Source organism: Pleurodeles waltl, chromosome 8, assembly GCF_031143425.1.
Source record: "Pleurodeles waltl isolate 20211129_DDA chromosome 8, aPleWal1.hap1.20221129, whole genome shotgun sequence".
NCBI lineage: Eukaryota > Metazoa > Chordata > Amphibia > Caudata > Salamandridae > Pleurodeles > Pleurodeles waltl.
In genome coordinates, this window is record NC_090447.1 from 382236146 (window position 1) to 382259290 (window position 23145).

Below are 23145 nucleotides of genomic sequence, written 5' to 3' on the forward strand. Positions count from 1 at the left end.
CGCCCCAATGTCTCTGAGAAGCTTTTCCTCTCCACCGTTGACCTCTTCCCTACCACTCCTCCCATCCTTCACGTCGGCACTGGGTGGTCAGAACCAAGGCGAGCACCTCAGCGACCCAGTCCACGGCCACAGTAGTGTCGACAGCTACTGCAGGTGGGAGAGGATCCCGGGCACCAGGCAGCCACACTGTTCTGCTTTCCTGCTCTTATCTCATGACCGAGCTTACAGAACCTCTCTGGAATGCACTTCTGAGTTTAAAGAAGATACTTATTGTTATTATTACTTCACCATGAGGTTCCTGAGAGACGAAATCAGTAGGTTGGAAGCACACGTTCAAAAATAGTCGCAGCAATGAAAGCAAAATATATCAAAGTACTTCTCAGTTGCAATGTACACAGCAAATACATGTGATTATATTATGGCATAACTTCAAAGCATAAAAGTCAAAATTGCATCACCGTAGGGCAAGGCTGTAGGGCCTATAACTCAGCTTCATCTTTCTGGGACCTGCAAGTTGATGACTCCGGTTCAACTGCGAGAAAGAGATTTTCTACCCAAACGGGAGACAGGCAACTGACGCCTCCGTTCCTGTCTGAAGTCAAGATAGTTTCAATCTAACTCTGCTGTAGTCCAGAGCCATCCTTAAAGGCAAACTCAGTGTGAGAACCGAAGAAACTTGGAGAGTGGCCAATTCTCCGAGCCTCACTCGTTCTCAGACTGCATTGAGAGGTAAACACAAATTCTACGTGCTCTTATCAGCTAAGGTCTGGTGTGAAAAACACAGCTTGGTCTATCATGTGGAAAAACACAGCTTGGAAAAACACAGCTCATCTACAATGTCTCAACTGCAATGTCTAACTCCATGTTAAAGCCAATAGGCAGCTAACCTAAATACCAAATGTAATGTCTAATGCTATGTCAAAGCCAATCGGCAGCTAAACTGAATACAGAATGTAATGGCTAATGCCATGTTAAAGCCAATAGGCAGCTAACCTAAATATCAAATGTAATGTCTAATATCATGTTAAAGCCAATAGGCAGCTAAACTGAATACAACATGTAATGTGCTACTGGTGAACATTGAGCAAGTAATATGCGCAGTGGTGGAACACAAAGTCATTGGTCAAACACAATTAATAGCATCACATTCCACCCTATGACCAATGAATTTTTGTTTACATACCTCTTATTTCAAACAAAAACATCAACACAAAAAAACATTATAAGCAAATCAGATTTGAATGGATTAACATATTGATCTCATAACCTTTCACATCAGATACATCTACAATGAAAAGAAACAGTGTATCTAAAACAGCAAGTGGATGTAGCATGAGTTCTACTCTTGTAAAGGTACACGGTCCACCTGAAAGGTTTGCTGGAATGTAAGCAAACACAGACAGTTAACTGGTAAGGTTGCTTAGTTCCAGTGGAAGAAGGTAATCAAACATCTGAAGGCGCCAGTTGTGCAAAATGGATCCATGGGGTTTGTAGTTTAATCAATCAGGTTCAGGTTGGGGGTTCGGTCCCTCCCCCGACCACACATGCACACACCCGAAGGGAGACCACACAGCACACTCATGGTCAGTGGCGAGACGTGGTAGGATCTGCAAAAGAAAAAAGTATGAATTTTCTTGCAAAAAACATTTGTCATCTGAAATGTGCCCTTACTTTCCTTGTTTTATAATCAGCAGGACGTTTTTAGGGCCCTTTGTTATAATTTCCGCAGGTTCTGGAGGGTCATTTGGGGATTCAACCCAAACCTTAGCACTGAGGTTTTTATCTGCTGCACCACAGCTTCCCTTTCCTTGCACTGTCAGAAGGGTTGGGGCAGACTCCTTCTTTACCAAACCTCCATTCACTGTACTTTTGACAAGTTGGGCAATTCTGTCTCCAATCAGTATGAATGAATCAGATTATTTTCTAGTTATCAGTATAATTTTAATTTCTCCTTGGTAATCTGCAGCAATCACTCCCCCTAAAACCTGATCAATTTGCAAAATCAGAGTTTTTATCAAATCAAGGGAATGTGCATCTCTCTAATCTCTGCCCACCTGTAAGTGGCTTTTTCTCCTAGATTTCCACATTTCTGGTGCACCCACTTAGCCATCCCCACTAAGTCAGAATTCTGGGTGGACACTTCTGTACTCTTCTCTTTAACATCTGCAAGGGAATTGAACCAGTTAGGTACAAGCCATGTGGAAAACCAAACGGCTAAACCATTGGCAGTGGACCAAGAATCAGTGTGAAAATGACACATCTCAAGCAACTCTTGCTTTAAAGTCTGGCACACATTGTACAACGCTGTTCCTTCTCCTGTGGTAGACAACTTTTCAGTCAATGAATCATTAGTCAAACAAACATGATTTTTATCCTCAGGGGACACAAATTCAAATGGTGCACTCAATGTCACTGGTGACTCTTTTACCTGTGTACTCCCTGCACCCTCTCCACCTCCTGAAAAGGGGCTTATGACACCTGTTCATGTAGGGCTGCAGTGACTCTAGCCCTGTCTTGCATGTACCAGATCCAGTGTATGATACTATCTTCCTGTGCCTGTCCTAAACTGTGAGATTTAGGTGAATTCTTCACCCACTGCATGCTTGATATTTCAGGTTTCAGAATTACATTATTCAAAAGCTTACTCCAAAGTTCCAGAGGCCTTCTTGTCCTCCCCTGTTCCTGATTTACATGTAAATCAGCGTTTCCCTCTTGCACTGCGCAGAAACCTAAAGTCTGAATTATTTCATTTGCCAAATCAAAAGCGCGCAGCTGCTCATGTTTTTTCCTAGTTACTTTGTACCAAAGTGTTAAGATTTCACTCAGATGAGGGCTCTTCTATTTCCAAAAATCAAACAAGCTCATGAAACTCAGTGTCTCTTGCTTAGTGCAAATAGTAAGAAACTCTTATTACTTATTATCAGTTAAGGAATGCTCTTCAACTGCCAAAAACTGTGAGGTGTTTTGCTCAAACTGAGGCTCAGACTGGCACACAGCTGTTTTAACCCCCTCATTACTGGAATGGGAAAAGCCAGATTCTTCTAAAACAGCAGTTTTATAGATTTCAGCATTATCTTGCATTAATGTGTTCTGGCTAATTTGCTCACGTAAATTCTTATTTTCATGTTCTAACTGCCTACATCTCTTCTGCATTTTTCTGTAAGCAGGCAAAAGTATCCAAACCCTTCTGTCAAAAACAAAAGGAGCATCATTTCTTTCAAAAGGCACATTTTCTAAATATGCTTTATCACAGCACTCATCCCAAGACTCACACAGTCCTGATAAGCAAGAAAACATGTTTCTCACAGCACCATAAGGCAGTTTAACTTCACATGCATTTTCAAACATGGTCTGCCATGCTTCTTTAATTCTCCAAACAACAAAGAAACAATTACACTTTTAAATCGTGCACTTGCAATCTCCAATTTGACTCCCAAAACTGACGACTTCGCCAAAATGTTCTGCTTTCCTGCTCTTATCTCATGACTGAACTTACAGAACCTCTCTGGAATGCACTTCTGAGTTTAAAGAAGACATTTATTGTTATTATTACTTCACCACGAGGTTCCTGAGAGATGAAATCAGTAGGTTGGAAGCACACGTTCAAATGTAGTCGCAGCAATGAAAGCAAAATATATCAAAGTACTTCTCAGTTGCAATGTACACAGAAAATACTTGTGATTATATTATAGCATAACTTCAAAGCAAAGCATAAAAGTCAAAATTGCATCACCGTAGGGCAAGGCTGTAGGGCCTATAACTCAGCTTCATCTTTCTGGGACCTGCAAGTTGATGACTCCGGTTCAACTGCGAGAAAGAGATTTTCTACCCAAACGGGAGACAGGCAACCGAAGCCTCCATTCCTGTCTGAAGTCAAGATAGTTTCAATCTAACTCTGCTGTAGTCCAGAGCCATCCTTAAAGGCAAACTCAGTGTGAGAACCAAAGAAACTTGGAGAGCGGCCAATTCTCCGAGCCTCACTCGTTCTCAGACTGGATTGAGAGGTAAACACAAAATCTGTGTGCTCTTATCAGCTAGGGTCTGGTGTCAAAAACACAGCTTGGTCTATCATGTGGAAAAACACAGCTTGGAAAAACACAGCTCATCTGCAATGTCTCAACTGCAATGTCTAACTCCACGTTAAAGCCAATAGGCAGCTAACCTAAATACCAAATGTAATGTCTAATGCCATGTCAAAGCCAATAGGCAGCTAAACTGAATACAGAATGTAATGGCTAATGCCATGTTAAACCCAATAGGCAGCTAACCTAAATATCAAATGTAATGTCTAATGTCATGTTAAATCCAATAGGCAGCTAAACTGAATACAACATGTAATGTGCTGCTGGTGAACACTGAGCAAGTAATATGTGCAGTGGTGAAACACAAAGTCATTGGTCAAACACAATTAATAGCATCACACACACTGAAAGGGTGCCTGCACCAACAGCATCTAGGAAGGGCAAGGAGGCACCACCAGCTGCATCTAGGAAGGGCAAGGAGGCACCACCAGCTGCTACAGGGAAGGGCAAGGAGGTACCATCAGCTGCTACAGGGAAGGGTAAGGGGGCACCCCCAGCTGCCACATGGAAGGACAAGGAGGAACCCCCAGATGCTACAGGGAATGGCAAAGAGGCACCCCAGCTGCTACAGGGAAGGGCAAGGAGGCACCCCCAGCTGCTACAGGGAAGTGCAAGGGGCAATCCCTGGCTGCTGACAGGAAGAGCAAGGGGCCTGCACCAGCAGGCAAAAAGGACAAGAGGCCTGGTGCTGGGACACAGTCGGAGGCCCCACCAACAACCATGGTGGTTCAGCCATCCGAGGGTGCAAGGGAAGGTCTGGAACCTCCCCCCAGCACTGCCAGCACAGCCACCAGCACCGCCACCAGCACCGCTGCATGCAGCAGCAGCAGCCCCATTGGGCAGTCGTCTGAGGCTGCAGGGGAAGGACTGGAGCCTCCCCCCACCACTGCCAGCACCGCCACCAGCAGCAGCGCCCCAGTGGGCAGCCGTCTGAGGCTGCAGGGGAAGGGCTGGAGCCTCCCTCCACCACTGCCAGCCCCGACACCTGCACCGCCACCAGCAGGAGCAGCCCCAGTGGGCAGCTGTCTGAGGCTGCAGGGGAAGGGCTGGAGCCTCCCCCACCACTGCCAGCACTGACACCTGCACCGCCACTGCCACCAATAAGCAGCCGTCACCGCGGGCGAGCAGTGTGTAGTCCTGCATCCATGGGCTGTTGTGCGGCCTGGGCCCTGCAAATCCTGTAGGTCCGACACTCAGGTGAGAGACTGTGACCTTGCACTCCCCAAGATCTGCATCACTGGGCACAATGTCCCCTCTAGAACCAGTGGAAGAAGCCATCCACTCACCCCATCCTTCCCAGGATGAAGCACACTGGGCACAATGCCCCTTCCAGAACCAGTGGAGATGCCATCCACTCACCCCATCCTTCCAAGGATGAAGCACACTGGGCACAATACCATCTCCAGAACCAGTGGAGATGCCATCCACTCACCCCATCCTTCCCAGGATGAAGCACACTGGGCACAATGCCCCCTCCAGAACCAGTGGAAGTAGCCACCCACTAGGGAGACTGTGGCCTTACACTCCCTAGGACCAAGCAGTGGACAATGCACCCACTTGAGCGACTGTGGCTTTGCACTCCCCAGGAACAAGCACAGGACATGCTTCCCCCTCCAGAGCATGTGGGCAACTCACCCACTTGAGAGACTGTGGCCTTCCACTCCCCAGGACCAAGCAGGGGGCAAACCACCCACTTGAGAGACTGTGGCCTTGCACTCCCCAGGACCAAGCAGTTGGCATGTAGCCCCATCCAGGACCAGTGGCCTTCTGGCTGAGGTGCCCCTCCATTCCCCATCCCCCTGAGGTGCCTATGTATATTTGACCTGATGCCCCTGCAGTGTTCTCTCTGTGTTGTTGCAGGAGTGAAGTGGGCCTTGGCCTATGTGATGTGGCCCTATGGCCCATGGACATTGAGAACTGGGCAGTGTCCCTACATTTGTAAATATGTATATGTGTTTGGATTTTGATGCACTTATTTCTAGTATTTTTTCGTATTACACTCACTTTCTTTAAATCATTTTGTCCTTGCACTATTCCTGAGCGGTACAGGGAGAATATATAATGTTACTGCATCTGTTTGTGTGTATGGTGTTGGGGGTTTGATGTTGCGTGTTGTGTGTGTGTGTCACTCTCTTTTTCCTCCCCCCTCTCTTGTGTACTAGGCGGCAGTACTCACCATGGTCGTCTTTGCCGGCGTTGATGTTCATAATGCAGTAGAAGGTAGACGAACATGGGGAATATGTGCAACTCGGGCTCCATGGCGTCGTGGTTGTTTCCTGAGTCTCCACAGGTGAGTCCTTTGACTTCTGAGATCTGTCTCCACCAGGCTTTTGATGTCGTTGGTACCGCCCCGGAAAAGGTGGCGGATAGGCCGGTCATAATAGTGTGGGTGGTACATTGTCTTCCTCCTAGCTGTTGGTGGTTACCGCCATGGTGCTTGTTTATTCCGCCGTGGCGGTTGGTGTGTTAAAGTGGCTGTTTGTCTGAGCGGTTACCACCGTGGTCATAATTCCATTGTTGTTACCGCCGGCCTGTTGGCGGTATTACCGCTGCTTTATCACCGACGGCCAGGGTTGTAATGAGGGCCAATTTGTCTTCAAGAGGAGAAACTGAACAGTGAAATTTTCCAGTGGTCACACATACCTTTGTGTAACCACATATATCAATGAGCAGGTCAATCTGGTTGCTATGGAGCTGGGAAAAGCAAAAAAGGTATGGAGAAGAGATTACAAGCAGAGAAGGAGTCTTTCAGAGGCAGGGTCACTGGGATGCATTTTTCAGCTGCTTTAGCTACATTGTGCCACCCCTCACATCTCCATATCACTCTCTTTGAGTAAGTTGAGTGCCTCATCCACATCCGGGGTCTGAGAAGATTTGTCACCTTGAATTCAAAGGTGAATGGACATATTTTTCCCTTTACACCATGCTTTCAAAACCATCGGCCCTTCCTCACCATTTCTGCGGGAACCAGATGTTCAACATTCCATTGTGGCAAGCAATGATGTATCAGAGTCACTCAACTAAGGTTCAGTGCTGAAGCCAGAAGTAGGTGAAATCATCAGACAGATATTGTTCTTTCCTAGCCCCCTTCGGGTTCCTTAACAATAGTCTGTAGAACTGGAATGTTTATGCAATCGTATTCACCCAGTCAATCACAGGTTGCCATATCCTTATTCTCTTGCGTGCTCTATCCCTGATATCCATTTCCATGACATTCCTTACAGTGCTTGCCCAATCTTTCATGGCTGGTGGTGAGATTGACAGCCATTTTTTTACCAGGTAAAAAATAATCTTTCTTTTTTCCAAGTTAATTGCATCCAAGTAATGCAAGTATCCCAACATGACCAACATCAGGCTTACCTTGATCTCCTTCTGCAAAATGCCTGTGATAACCTTACTCACTATTTCCCAGGAGAACCTTATAAGTGGACATTCCAATGCCATGTGGATGTCATGTGCATTCTATCTACCACACTTCACACATAGAACCTTTCCAACCTATAGGGGGTAAATACACCCTGTGTAAAGTGAACAATTTCTTTATTTTTTAAAAGCAGGTCTGACTGTGCTAAACAGTGTAGTCATTGATACTTGCCATATGTCTTGTATAGTGTTCGCCTGTAGGTCTCCTCCCCATAACTCCACGAGGTGCTTGAAATTCCCATCCGCAACTTTTAGTATCGACCAGTGGCATGTCACTATCTCTTTTTTCCTCTAAGCCTTAGTGAAGATCAATTTCTCTAGCTCATTCATTGAGGACCCCTTGTCTCCCATGGTCTGGGCCCAACTTCTCGCTTGATGATATTTATACCACAAGAGACCTTCCCCAGTAATCTTAATCAAATGGTTAAAAGACACCAATTGCCCTTCTCACATCACCTGTCTCCACCTGTCTACTCCTCCTAACCTCATGGGATTGGCCAATGTACCTTCCAGACACTCTTGAGTACCCTCGAATCCTATATGGGGTATAGTCACCTTGGTAGGATAAGCCAGTTGTTCTCCTGTATTGCATCCATAACCTGGCAGCTGCCTGTAACCCTTCAAACTTGACTTTCCTAAAAAATTGCTTATCTTTAAACTTATAACAGAAATGTTGGTTACCCCATCTCATATCCTTCCTACTGAGACCATCAAGATAATTTGTGAGCTCTGTAGGTCCCTCCACTCTCTCACTAAAATTCTGTGTTTTTTTTTTTTTTAAAGATAAACTTTGTTCATTATTTTATTTTGACAAACCACGTAACCAAAGTGTGATACAACAACCCAAAGGCTTTTACACTTGCAGGAAATGTTCAATTTGCAAACTTGGTCTTTCAAAATATAAATCTATCTTGATCAATGACCATCCCTTTTTTTTTTTTTTTTTTTAAGTTTCAAAAGTTTTATTAAGAATATATAATGCGGTACATACAGCATATAAACAAACTGTTTAGCTTTCAAAACATTGTTTTTGTTCTTTTACCACAATTATTTCCATTGTGAGCATATATGCATGTACTGTCAGGTAAGTAAAAATTCTCAGTTGCATAGTTGAGTTTTGTACCCTTATTTTGAAGAAAAATGGAAAACAGGTGGGGGGGTGGTAAGGGGAGGGGGAGCGAGGATAGGGTTGTGTGGGAGGGGTTGATCTTGGTATAGGGGAGAGACGAAATAGTCATATGAAATGAGGAGGGGGAGAGAAGGGGAAGAAAGAGGAAGAAAGAGGGAGGGTAATCGCGGGGTGATGTAAGATGAAGAGACTCGAGGTAGGCAGAGAGTCTTTGTATCCTGAGACTAGCTTGTTCAGGCCTAAGAGTAGATCGTTCTGTACTTCTCCGTCTGTAACAAGTTATTATCTAGGGGTAGATAGTATGTGTGTTAGATATGGTGAGGTCGGTTAGAGAGTGTCTACGTCTTATATGAGTTGATTTCTCAGTCCTTGTTTGTGTTAGGAAGCAACTTGTATTACTATGTTGGGTAGTTCAGGGTCTCGGGCATATGTCAAAATTAGAGGCCTGTGGATTGATAATTCTGCGTTTTTTAAACTATAAGGCCCATGCTTAATATTGAAAGTTTGGTAGCCCTAGATCTCCTTTGGTCTTCCTCCTCTGTAGTTTTTCCCAAGTTATCCCCACCCCTCTTTGGACCCAGATACAACTGAAAATCTTCCCATGCAATTTATCAATGCCACTCTTTTTTGAAACAGAGGAAAATAGTATTAATCTAAAAAATGAGCTTCGGCAAAATAACAATTTTTAATCAGATTTGTTGTACAAACATGCATTAACAATTGACAAGACTAACTCTTCAATATTTTGCTGGGTTTCAGCATTGCTTTCTGAAATGTATTCCAGGGATCTCATCCACCTCTTGTACAATCTTAACTCTCCAAACCAACATACTATAATATCTCTCTGTGTTCCTTTTGGCCCTATCCCTATTTTGTGTGCCTCCATGTCCTCACCCTTACTGTTGTGTCTCTCTGCCCCTTTCTCACTTCCCTGTTCATCCAAGTCTCTGTCTCCCTCCCCTACCCCCTGACTATGTCACTCGTTGCTCTTCCTCTGCTGTAAGTCTTCATGCTCCTTTGTCACTCTTCCTTTTTCCTTGATTGTTTTCCTGTTTTCCCATGTCATATACAATACTAAATGCATCTATTTCTCTCTCATCTACTTGTCTGCATCCCCAGCTTATGTCCTTATCTCACCACCTCTGTGTTAATGTTTCCTACTCTTAGATCCTTATTTCTAGGCTCCCTGCCTCACTAATTCCTGTCTTACTGCCCCTGCTTCTGTGCTCCTTCCCAAAGCTTTATATTACTGTGTACCTATTACTCTCCCCTATGTCGCTGTTTTCCTGACCTTCTGTATTCATGTCTCCATGTTTCTGTTTTGCGTCCTCCTAACTCTGTGTTTCTATGGGACACATGTACAAAACTTGTGCAAATCGCAAAACGGTCACAAAGAGGTTAGTAAATGCAAAAATGGTTTTCTGCGATGTACAGAAGCCATTCTCAAACCCCAAAATGTGATTAAACTGTTTTGTGAGCCACAAACATTAGCGAATGCAAATTATGAATCACAAAAAGGAAATCCATATTTGTGATTCTCAAACAGTATGTTCAATGCATTCCCAATTAGCAAACGGTCACAAAAAATAATTTTTGCACATGCAATTTAGCACAAATTTAGAACAGATGGTAAACGGGTGGAGAGTACATAAACTGCCCCAGAATGCACCAGGGACCACTACAATGGCTGCCCTTTAGCTTATTGCACGGAGGATATAAATACCAGCTGTTCAGAGGAGAATAAGACGGAGACAAGAGTGAATTTCCAGAATCGGGCTTACCCTCTTATACAAGAAATACAGGCTATGCAACACTGTCATATTGGAGATTATTACACTCCCACACAAACATCTTGAAAGCAGGAGCCTATGCAGTAATGCAATCCCCACTCATTGTGGTGTTGTGCTCATTGCACCTATTAGACTCTAGCAGTTATTAGGGTGTGATTGCTGTAGCAGGAGGGGTGTCACAACGTGTGCTTTCACAGGTCTGTGCATTCCTAGATGCCATGCTAATCTACATTCACCAACATATATACCTACCGAGTAACGCCCAGGAACTGCAAAATAACAATTCAGAGTTTTACAGGATTATACATTTTGCTCATGTCATGGGGTGTATAGATGGGACCCCATCTCATCTGGAATAAATGTTCAGAAACAGGAAGAGTACACATTTTCTTAACATACAGATGGTATGTAATGCCCACAGTATCATAACTGGTATTGTGTTACAATATCCCAGAAGCAGCCATGACTCCAACAGGTTTAGACACAGAGGAATAAAATGACAGTTGGAAAGAGGGGATTTTGATGATGACTATCTACTCAGTACTGAATACAAAGTAAATATGACATATATGTATATATATTCATCATGTCATGTAAGCTCACAACTATGTCTGTCTTGCAGATGACAGCGCGTATGCTCTACAGCCATAGATCTTAACCCCATAGCTCACTTCCACATTCTCAAGTGAGCGCCAATATGATAATGCACATCGTACTACCAAAAGTGTGATTGAGGGTACATTTGCCCTATGAAAATCACGTTTCAGGTGCCAAAACAGGAGTACAATATGCCCCAGAAATAGCTTGCACAGTAATAGCAACATGTGCCCTCCTCCACAACATTACTGCCAGGAGAGGCATCCACATCGAGGTGTCAGAGTCAGTGGGTGATGATCCTGCACCACCAGTACAGCAGCCAAGAGATGGGAGCGGAGTAGTGGATGGGAGAAGGCACAGGGACCACATTGCCATACAATACTTGGGAGGTGCGTTGTCAATGATACTACTCGTAAATGCCCTTTGTCATTGCCGAAAGTTATAAACTTAGACTTTTGGTCTACAACTCTGCTGGTTAGTTTGTCAGATGGGAGTTAATATAGGTATGACTTGCTAAACGGCATACATTTCTCATTGTTTTTTGCTCCTACCACCAGATGGGCTAACTCCCTTCTGTAATTTGTCACGCTTGCATCTGAGGCACAGACACTGATGCTTGATCTGTCTTCACTATCAGCCCCTTCTCTGCCTGTGACCCCTGCAATGCAATCAGTCTGCAATGCCTCAAAGCAGATGTTATCTTTTGCGGACCTCTTGTGACATCACCACTAAAGGGCTCATCTCCACCTGTACACTCACAGTCCTTCTGCATAGAGTTGTAGAAGCATGTGCCAGTTTTGCGATTGACCTGCTTAGGGTGTTCATCCTGGCTGCACTGTGTCTATTCCTCCGTGTTTGTCCTGAGTCAGTGTTTGAGACTTTTAAACACAGCTTCTCGATGGCAGCTGTCATGACAGCAATTTTCTGGTCCAAGTGGCTTTGGTTCTCTACAATTTGTGTAGCAAGTTTTTGCAACCCCACTGCCATACAGTCATGCATGATGTGCAAGTTTCTGTTCACCTGCTTCATCTCTTTATGTTGCAGGCGTTAAATCTGCAACATTGATTTTTCAAGCCGTTCAAATACATGTGCATCATTGGATGCCTGTGGGATTTGGGGAAGTGGTGGTGGCACAGGTCATGCCCTGTATCGCTATTGACCATGTCCCGTAACAAGTGGCTGGCATGGTCTCACAATGGGAGTCAAAGTAAGACTTGTCTGTGGATCGCCCTCATCATCCTATGGTGAAGCAGACTAGTGTGAAGTGACAGCATTGGTTGGGATGTTGTGTGATGTGGATGTGTCATGTTGTGGTTGAGTGTTATCAACACCCTCCTTCATGTGACTTGCCTCACTTGCCTCAAACCCTGCTCCTTCTTTGTGCTGTCCCAATACACCTGTGTTGCAGAAAATAATTTAGTTAACTTCTGTTTGATCTGTTTGCATGCTTACTACTCATACCTTTGTGTTTTGGTTACAATAAACTTTGTTTGAGTTCAATGTGTGTATGGTACTACATATCCCAAGAAGCATTATTATGGCAGGAGTAAGTGTTATCTTAAGATGTATGACCAATTTGCATTAACAATACAAAGTACATGCAGCACTTACTTCGGTTGATGTCAGGAGTTGAGGTGTTCTGGTGGGCGATTCTACCAACTGCCTCAGGCTCTAAGGTGCCTTCCACAATTGTCTCTTTAGCTCTGGGTAGGGGTATTGTGGAGGGTCCAGCCCTGTTGCTTGACTCTACAAGGCATCTGGCAATTTTCTACTTTGATCTGGACCCAAGGGCATACCATCTCTTAAGTATTTCTTCCCCAGAGTGCTGAGTGACCCCCACAGCATTAATGTTTTGCTGCATGTCTATCCAGATGTTCCTTTTTTGGGCCTCAGGGACGGTCATGGAAGCCTTGCCAAATGACAAGCTGTGTGGGGTGCAGCATTTATCTGTCGGGATTTCTATCTCCTTCTCACCAAATTTGTATTTTTGCTTTTTGCCCCCTATCTCCTTCTCTCCTTCTTGGCTTGCCGACTTGTTTCAGTTTTGGGTGTAGTATTCCTAGGAACACAGTTGTAAGCACTCAGAGCAGGCTGCCTCTCCTCCCTCTCTCTTATCTTCTCTGGCAGGCAATGGTTTGCATTTCCTGCTCCAGATGTTAGGGCTTGTTTTGTGGCCCATGCTACAGGAAGTGTTTTTTTTCCGCTTGTTTGAAGTATTCACAATTTGCAAATGCATTTTCTAAATAGGTAATCGCAAAATGTGATTCCTTATATTGCGACTCACATGCTTTGAAAGTCTCAATTTAAACACGTCAACCCTACATACATCCCTATTTGTGATTCCCTATTTGCAAGTCATAACTTTCGTAAATAGGGAATCGCAAATTCTGGGCTTTGTACATGTGGCCCTCTGTCTCCATTCCTGCATCCCCTCTTTATTTCCCTGTGTCAGTGTTTCAATTTCTTCCTCTTCTCATTGTGCTTGATTCCTTTCCAAAACCCAAAGGCCTATACACAAAGGTATTTTAGGATGTAAATGTATGTTTTAGCCAAATACACCGCACAGATTCACAAATTGCCCTGAGTTAAGTTAAGCCTGAGTAGTTTTGTGCCAAACTTCATTAAAAAAAGATTGCTTTCTTAAAAAGAAATCACAGGCATGGTGGTCTGCTAACCCCAGCAAGCCACCATTCTTGTGATTGCTATAATTCCTAATAAGTCACCAATTGCAGCCTACTTCCTTAATATTCATGAGATAAGTCAATCTACGGCCTACTAGGAATCCCTATTTGAGAATAAAAGTACTTCTTACAATAGGAATACAGATTTTCTAATTGCGATTCGGAGATAATCACAATTTGGAAATCTGTATTCCTAAGGTTTGCACTTATGGCCCAATACATCAACATTCTATAAGAGTTAGGGTGTGTTGTTTTGACTAGGTGTTGAGTGGTGAACTCTCTGGAAATCTCCTTTATTGCCTACCTGTGTTACTTTTTTGCATCATTTCAACACATTCATCAGTGTTCGGTCAAACTCCTTCTTGAAATGAGATAGACAATTATAAAACAGGTCATTGTCAGATGCGGGGCATTTTTGCACACCCTGGTGATAACCTCAGATGTGCTTCCCTTCTTAATTTGGACTTCACTTATCAGTGAATTTGCTGACAGGTGCAAGAAACCATGCAATTGGCATGGAATCATCTCCCTCCGTCTCAGAGTTAAGTGATGTTGACCTTCTATCACAGTCCCAACCCATGTCTCCATTCAGTGAACTGGCCAGTAGTTCTTAATTGTTTTGAATATTCAAGCTCATATTAGATACCAAGTGTTAGACTTTTCATCTTTGGCGTGGTCTCCCCGTAACTTTTTGCCTCTGTTCCTCAGGTTGTTGATGTGTGCTGGACTCTGATTTTGCTGTTTTTGTCACTCTGGGCACTTTACCACTGCTAACCAGTGCTAAAGTGTAAGTGCTCCTTTACAAAATGTGTATGTAATTGGCTTATCCAGGATTGTCATATTTGATTAATTAGTAAGTCCCTAATACAGTGCACTAGAGGTGCCCAGGGCCTGTAAATCAAATTCTACTAGTGGGCCTGCAGCACTGGTTGTGCTACCCACACACGTAGCTCTGTAATCATGTCTCAGACCAGCCACTGCAGTGTCTGTGTGTGCAGTTCTAACTGTAAATTCGACTTAGCAAGTGTGCCCTCTTGCAAGGCCTAAACCTTCTCTTTTCTTACATGTAAGGTACCCCTAAGGTAGGACCTAGGTAGCCCCAAGGGCAGGGTGCAGTGCATGGTTAAGGTAGGACATATAGTGATAACGCGTCCCGTCTTAAATAATGAATTAGTCTGGGACTCGTTTTAGGCCAATGAATCTTTTGCCCTGATTGAAGACACCTTAGGAAGAGACAGTTCATCAACATAACAATCAATAGATCAATAATGTTATCAATATTCACTATAGCAAATTGATTCAGATTGGATAATGGCATAGGTAAGAATCAAATCACACCAAGATCTCACAGTCATGAAAAACCACACAATATTTCGTAAGATTTATGATATTTATTCCCTATTGATTACACTCTACTAGCAAGTTTATTAGTCTCAATACCAGAAAACCACATCAACACGGTAATAATATGGCAACTCGAATAAGTTTCATCAAAGCAAAAAACATAAACATTAGAACAAAGCACAACGTCAACATGGGTTAATCTTAGCAGAATATCATTAGAGCATTATTCAACAAAGCATAAATTCCGTCATTTGTCTATTTGCGTCCGTTTAGTGAATTCCTTAACTAACCTCAAATGAGCATTAGCATGTTGGGCTTCATACAAAACAATTTAGCAACACAAATTTAGAAAACATCTAAATATGGTCTTTATCAAAAGAAGCAGTTGGTACCTAGAAAGAAAAGGCAAACAGACAATTACAATTTCATCCTCATATAGTTACCCTCCGTAATGGGTCAGCAGTTGATTTGTCATCAGCCAAGAAACACAGCAAAGTTCAGTAAGACGGGTAATAAGGGACACTTCCCTCATAAGGAGGAATAGTATGAATCATGCAAGGCAAAGCAAGGATGGTTCGAAGAATTAAACCGCAAAGTCTGTAAGACAGAGTGGCAAAGTGTCTAGGCAATAGCAAAGGCACGTAGTAGTTATGGCAAAGGAATGGCATATAGTGGCTGATTTCTCCTGGTGTCAAAAGATTATATTAAAATTGTCGAACAAGTCTCTACTTTCCAATTGGTCAATATTTGGTGCATCATCATCTCCATCCAATAGTCCAACGGTCACCCCATTAGAGCTTTCCACTTTTGACAGTTCTCACACAGCTCATTGGTTCCTGGGTTTGACGCTTCCAACGGGTAGAATGTCAGGTGAGGAATAAGTGACATTTGTTACTCAAGTCAGTAGTCCCATTGTCTTCCCTAGTCTAAATGACTTTGTACCTGTTGCGAATTACACTGTTGCACTCCACAAAAATGTCTCCTCATGAATGTCTCATGAGAAAATTTACTACGGTTACACACACATCTCTAACTCCTGGAAAAGTACAGCTTCACATCCTTCAAGAAACATTACATTGCACGTTAGAAAAACACATTTAATATGAAACCAGACAGCTAGGCCCGACTCATGCTAACTAAGGCCTAGTGTTCATTTAGCAATTCTAATACATAATATCTAACATTAATACAGAAAAATCATACATTAATACATTAGTAATCCATCATTAGTCAATTTCATTAATCATCGAATACAATGGTGGCCACTCCCCGTGGGCACATTTCATACATGTGTTAACGTTTACATTTTCTATGCGATTTCACTAAGCACTATATTGCAAGCTTCTCATGTTAATTATTAGATTTTAATCACGCTCCATCAATAGTAACGTGTTTTATATGTCCTGACAGTGAAATATTGCTAAATTTGTTTTTCACTGTTGCAAGGCCTGTCCCTCTCATAGGTTAACTTGGGGGCTACCTTTAAATCTGATTAAAGGGTACATTCCCTTTGGGAGCGGATGGACATGTGGAGTTCGGGGTCTCTGAGCTCACAATTTAAAAATAAATCTTTTAATAAAGTTGATTTTAAGATTGTGTGTTAGAAAATGCCACTTTTAGAAAGTGGGCATTTTCTTGCTTATACCATTTCTGTGACTCTGCCTGTTTGTGGATTCCCTGTCTGGGTCAGTTTAACAGTTGGGCTGGTTGCACCTCACACTAGACAGTGACACAAAGGGAGCTGGGATGTAGTCTGCCATCTGTGCTAGGAGGTAGGGGAGGAGTGGTCACTTACACCTGAAAGGGCTGTGCCTGTCCTCACACAATGCAGTCTCCAACCCCCTGGTGAGTGTCTGGGGCCTGGCCTGGGCAAGGCAGGATTTCACATTCAAGAGAGGCTTTGCTATGAAGTAGGTCTACTTCAAAGGAGAAATTGGGTATAAGAAGGGCACCGCAAACCACAGACTTTAGAACACTTCTGGAAACAAGAGGAATCTCTGCCTGGAGAAGAGCTGAAGAGCTGAGGAAGAAGACCTTCCCTGTCTGTGACTGTGCTTTGTGGAGCTATCCTGAAGTTGCTGCTTCTGCCAGAGTAAGAGGGCAAAGACTGGACTTTGTGTGCCTTCCATCTTGAGAAGAAATCTCCAAGGGCCTGATTTAGAACTTGCCTCCTGTTGTTTGAAGTCTCAGGGACAGCAAAGACTTCTTTCTGCCAGCACCTGGATTCTCTGGAGAGACTCCCACTCTGCAATGTGGTGCCCATCCAGGTCCTGGGACCCTGAAAGGAGAAGCTGGCAGCCCAAGAGTGAGAAATATACGCACAGAGTGCCACGCAGTGAAAAGATCGACGCAACTCCGATCTGCGGCTGAAGAAACGATGTGCTACCGGCTCTGTGGCTAAAAATTGACGCTAGCCAGAAACACGACCGAAGAATAGATGCACGGAGTTGGAGAAATGACGAGCAGCATCGCTGACGGAGACTCGGAGATCAAAGCCCACGCTGCGTGGTTTTTGAATCATCGTGCAGCTGGGTGTGTAAAAACTACGCAAGGCCTGCCCGGACCCGAGAGTGCTGACTGGATCGATGCATCGCTCTCCTGTGGAGAGAAGAAACAACGCGCCCGACCCGACTAAAGGAGACACAGCGCAAAGTCTCGCTTGTGAGTGAAATCGATGCATCGCAAGCCCGTGCGGGGTTATTTTTGACGCACCCAAGGTACATTTTCATGCTAAAAGTGTTAGTGTGTGTTTTATACTACATAAAGACTCTTTTTGCTTTTTAATTGATAACTTGAATTCTATATGGTGGATTTTTGTCGTTTTGGTCTTGTTTTGTTTAGATAAATATTCTTTGTTTTTCTAAACCTGTGTTGTGTCATTTTGTAGTGTTTTCATTAAGTTACTGTGTGTGTTGGTACACATACTTTACACCTAGCACTCTGAAGTTAAGCCTACTGCTCTGCCAAGCTACCAAGTGGGCAAGCAGGGGTTAGCTGAGGGTGATTCTCTTTTACCCTGACTAGAGTGAGGGTCCTTGCTTGAACAGGGGGTAACCTGACTCTCAACCAAAGACCCCATTTCTAACACCAAGAATCATTGTATTTGTGACCCATGTATATTAGGTATAATTGACATATTTATGGCAATCATAAGAATCACACACGCTCTCAAAGTCAGCGCAAGTTCCCAAAAAGGGTGCCTATCACTTGATGACTGGAAAGTCAAACTTAAGGGCCCGCAAACCAGGATTTTGTAATTTGTAATTTTCAGCAACTGGTTACAAATTAGAATGCATTTTGTGATGCCACCTGTGTACTAATAAGTAGCATCAAGCACTGTCTATTCATAGAGCTCTCAATTCAACCAACCTAATAAATATCAGTTTAGGTGATCACTATTTATATGCCCTTTGGGCTAAATTGTGAAAGCAGGGATAATGAATCAATCAATCAATCAAAACAATTTGTAGAGCGCGCTACTCACCCGTGAGGGTCTCAAGGCGCTGGGGGGAGGTGGGGAAATCGGGGGGGGGGGTCAGGGAGGGTCACTGATTGAATAACCATGTCTTGAGGTTCTTTCTGAAGACCAGGAGGTCTTTGGTTTTGCGAAGGTCGGTGGAGAGGGAGTTCCAGGTTTTGGGGGCGAGGTAGGAGAAAGACCTGCCTCCTGTGGTGGTGCGTTGGATGTGGGGGACTGTGGCTAGGGCGAGGTCGGCTGATTGGAGGTTGCGTGTGGGAGTGTGGAAGTTAACTCTTTTGTTGAGGTAGGTTGGGCCGGTGTTGTGGAGGGATTTGTGTGCGTTGATGAGGATCTTGAATGTGATTCTCTTTTCTATGGGGAGCCAGTGAAGGGATTTGAGGTGTGGTGAGATTCGTTCGTGGCGGTGGATGCTAAGGACGAGGCGTGCGGCTGTGTTCTGGATTCTCTGGAGTTTGCGTTTGAGTTTAAGTGTGGTGCCGGCGTAGAGGGCATTATCGTAGTCCAGTCTGCTGCTGATGAGTGCGTGGGTGACTCTCTTTCTGGTTTCTGGGGGAATCCATTTGAAGGATTTTTTTAGAGTGCGGAGTGTGTGGAAGCAGGAGGAGGTTAGAGCATTGATTTGCTGTGTCATGGAGAGGGAGGGGTCAAGGATGATGCTGAGGTTGCGTGCGAGGTTTGCGGGGGTGGGTGCGGGGCCTAGGGCGGTGGGCCACCAGGAGTCGTCCCCTGTGGTTTTGTTGGGGCCGAAGATGATGATCTCGGTTTTGTTTGAGTTGAGCTTGAGGTGGTCAGTGGTCATCCAGTTGGCGGTGTCGAGTAGAGCGGCGTGTAGGTTGGTTTTGGCGGTGGTGGGGTTGCGGGTGAGGGAGAGGATGAGTTGGGTGTCATCTGCATAGGAGAGGATAGTGATTCCGTGTGCTCGGAGGATGTTGGCTAGGGGGATCATGTAGATGTTGAAGAGCGTGGGGCTGAGGGAGGACCCTTGGGGGACTCCGCAGGTGATCTTGGGAGTGTTGGAGTGGAAGGGTAGAAGGTGGACTCTCTGGGTCCGGTCGGTGAGGAAGGAGGTGAGCCAGTCTAAGGCTTTGTGGTGAATTCCTATGTTGTGGAGGCGTGTGCGGAGTGTGTGGTGGCAGACGGTGTCAAAGGCTGCGGAGAGGTCTAGGAGGATGAGTGCGTCGGTCTCGCCTTTGTCGACTTTGGTCCTGATGTCGTCAGTACATGCGATGAGGGCGGTTTCCGTGCTGTGGTTTTTACGGAACCCGGATTGTGAGGGGTCAAGAGTGTTGTTTGCAGGGGCCGCAGACTTCCATCCTTGCATTTGTTTTCCCAAGCAGTAAACAAATTTCATTACAGTCTATTTCCTTTAAAGGGAGAGGTTTTGCTTTTAAAAATAAAGGTTTTACGTTTGGGAATGTTTGGGAAGAGGGATAGTTATACCATGGGTGCAATTTCCTCTTTGCAAATAAGTTAATTTCTCAAATGTATGTTAGGATACCTTTGACAAAATCATATTGTAAATGCAAGTTTAGGAGACTGACTACACATTTTTATGCCTGCCATTCAGTCACAAAGAAATATATTCCAAATATAAGACATTTATGTGTGCTGAGTTTTCCGCACCAGTAAATCCTACTGAAGAGGTGGGTAAGGGGTGGGGTGAGCTTAGGAAGTTTGTGAACACCAAGAAACATAGCTGTTTTCTGGCAGTCGCCATCGCCTCTACTTATCCTTCCTTCCTGGAACATATATGCACAATATGTATGGGAACCTGAACCCAACACAGATTTCTGTGCATATTTCTGGGAATCTTTATGAATTCCAGAAAGTAGTAAATATACTTTTGTATGAAGGGGAATTTGGAGAGTATAGAATTACAACTTTCTTTGAGACTCTGATATTTCTGCAGTTGTCAGGATTCTTCCTGTTTGCTGTTCAGAAAAGCTGCAAATGAAAAAGCCCTTTGAGAGTTTGTAAGACTTCTCAAACTTTTTTTCCACATTGAAAAAAAACACTTTTGCAGCCCAAACCCTACAAATACTTGAATTGCATGTATTGTGAATGCAAAGGGCTTTATATATCTGTCCCTGACTTCTATACTCAAGCTTTCGGTGTGCAAAATAGCACATGTTTGAGGTTGTGTGACCTAGGCTCCAAGGGCTCCATCACAGGCCTTCTCTAGACTTCTTGCCACCTTCTTAGATATTCTCAATTCATTGCCTTGAGGACTTCTTGCAACTTATCTGGGACTGAGGAATGCTTTTGCAACATGTTTTATTCCTCTAGCTCACCCTCCAAATCTCTTCTAATTGAGTACAGCTGATTAGCATAGTGTATGGAGTCTTCTCAGTAGTTGACTCCCAGTGACATTTTCAAAATACAGTACTTGTCCAAGCAAGTCTCATGGCTGCAGATGAAACAGGTGCCTCTGCTTCCGTAGTTGCTCCAAGACTGTAACCCACCAGAGGTCTCTCTGAATGAACAACCATGTGTAGACTACATCTCTGCAAACTGCTGTATTCTCACTAAACTGATACTGATAACAAACCTTTCTTAATTTAGAACAGAGAAGCTCTGTTGTTAAAATTGAACATAAGGGCTTCAGGTGGTTCCCAGAGAGAAACGGATATAGAGGCACATCAAAGGCTTTCCACGATACTGATAAAAGTACAGGTTATTATCTGGGGTAAATATTAAATGTACACCATCTAAGAGATATTTTCTGGCATGCTAACACCACCGATGTTTTCAGGGGCAGAGATGCTTGATCCCATTGTTCCGTAGATCATTGGAAACAGAAAGATAATAAGAATCTTCTCCCCTAAGACCTAGCACCAGTATAATGTCATTCATTTTTACTCAGAGAGATTAGGCAGTCTCATCTGGCCTTTCTAAGATACTTTAAATGAATCACAATAGCTTCTTTTCTCAGTTTGCCAAATCAGGCTTTATTTTTATAGGCTGATCTCAAACTACAGAAGATTAAGGCTAGTTGTCTATGTCAACCTTTAAAATTTACAGATGTAGTAGAGTCACAGAAAGCACCAGGAATCAGAAAGAAAATGCCCAAATTTAAGAAAAGTGATGCTTCATTACATGAAGTGCCACTTTTTTTGCGCCCCATTACATCCGCTAAACGCCACCATGTGTGTGCCTTCTTAATGATACAGCACACCATGCACATGTTAGGTTCTATAGCATGATAATTTCTGATGCTACTGTGGTACTTTGCAAGATTAGTGCGAAAACCTTTGGAGCTAATCCTGCAAAATACATAGAGGCCATCATTAACAGTGGTGTGCCTCAATTTAATGTCTGCACTGATCAGGAGTTAAATGACGAAAACAATGGCGCAGTGGAATCTCATAGATTGCACTGTGCCATTTTTCTGAGCCTCCTAACGGAGGAATACCCCTCTTGAATACATTATGCCTGGCACAGGAATAATGTGGCACAAGGGTTCACAAAGTGGTGCAATACATGCATTGAACTACTTTGTGAATTTGGTGCAGTGTTTTTACCAACGGCACATTACCATCGAAAAAATGACGCTAATGTGGCGCTAGGTAGTGCTAGAGCCTTCTTAAATTTGGACCTGTTTGTCAATACATCAGACTATTGAACAACTACATTTCCAAGAGATCCAGCTCTTTAGAGTGTATAATTAGCCATCATAGGTCAGTTCTAGTAACATATATCAGTAGATCAGTTTTGTGATAGCCATTCATTTATCAGTTTTAAAGCTGACAAACAGAACTTAAATGACACGTGGAATTGATTCAAACAGCTAGTTTCCTGAATTCTGGGCATTCAGTTGATTTTAAAAGTGTTTATGTGACAGATTTTAGATAAGCTGTCAAGGAGTGGCACCTAGACACCAAAGACATCCAGGAAAAAAATCTCTCTCTCACACTACTACCTGGCAATAACCTCACACAGGCAACTACACCTGTGTAACAGCACGGGTAAACAGATAGAAACTCTGAAAAACATGTAGTGACACAGCCATATTGACAACTAGGTTAACACTGTCATGCCACATGCAAACAGCAGAATTGATCTTAGCTAAAAAGCGGTACTCCCCATTTATATTGAGGATCACCACTGGAAATTAACTTTTGTATGTCAACATCAACCTATTAGGAGCCATCTTGCAGTGTAATCTACATAAACTATCATTTGTAATCATGAACATTATTGTAAAACACCGCCTAAAATGATGAACATTATTTGCAACCTCATGTTCTATGTAACCACCAACTTACTGATAGGCATGATATGTATTCCCTAAGTGCACCGATGCCCTCAGGTCATGTCCGTGGTATATAAAACTATCAAAAATAAATAAATGAATAAATAAATACATTGGCTTAAGTTCACACGCTGGATAGGTTCGGTAGAGTTTACATGGAATCTGAGCCACTGTTTCCATTCTCATGGCACTTAATGCACTTTCAGAGATTCATTCTAGTTAAGTGAGGAGTAGGTGTGTGTTGGAAGGCAGTAACATAAAACATTTTCAGTAAATGTTAATAAATATGATCAATAAATACTTTGTTGTTCTGAGGCCCTCAAGAGAATCAGGACTCAGTAAGGTACAATATTGTTAAAAAGAGAA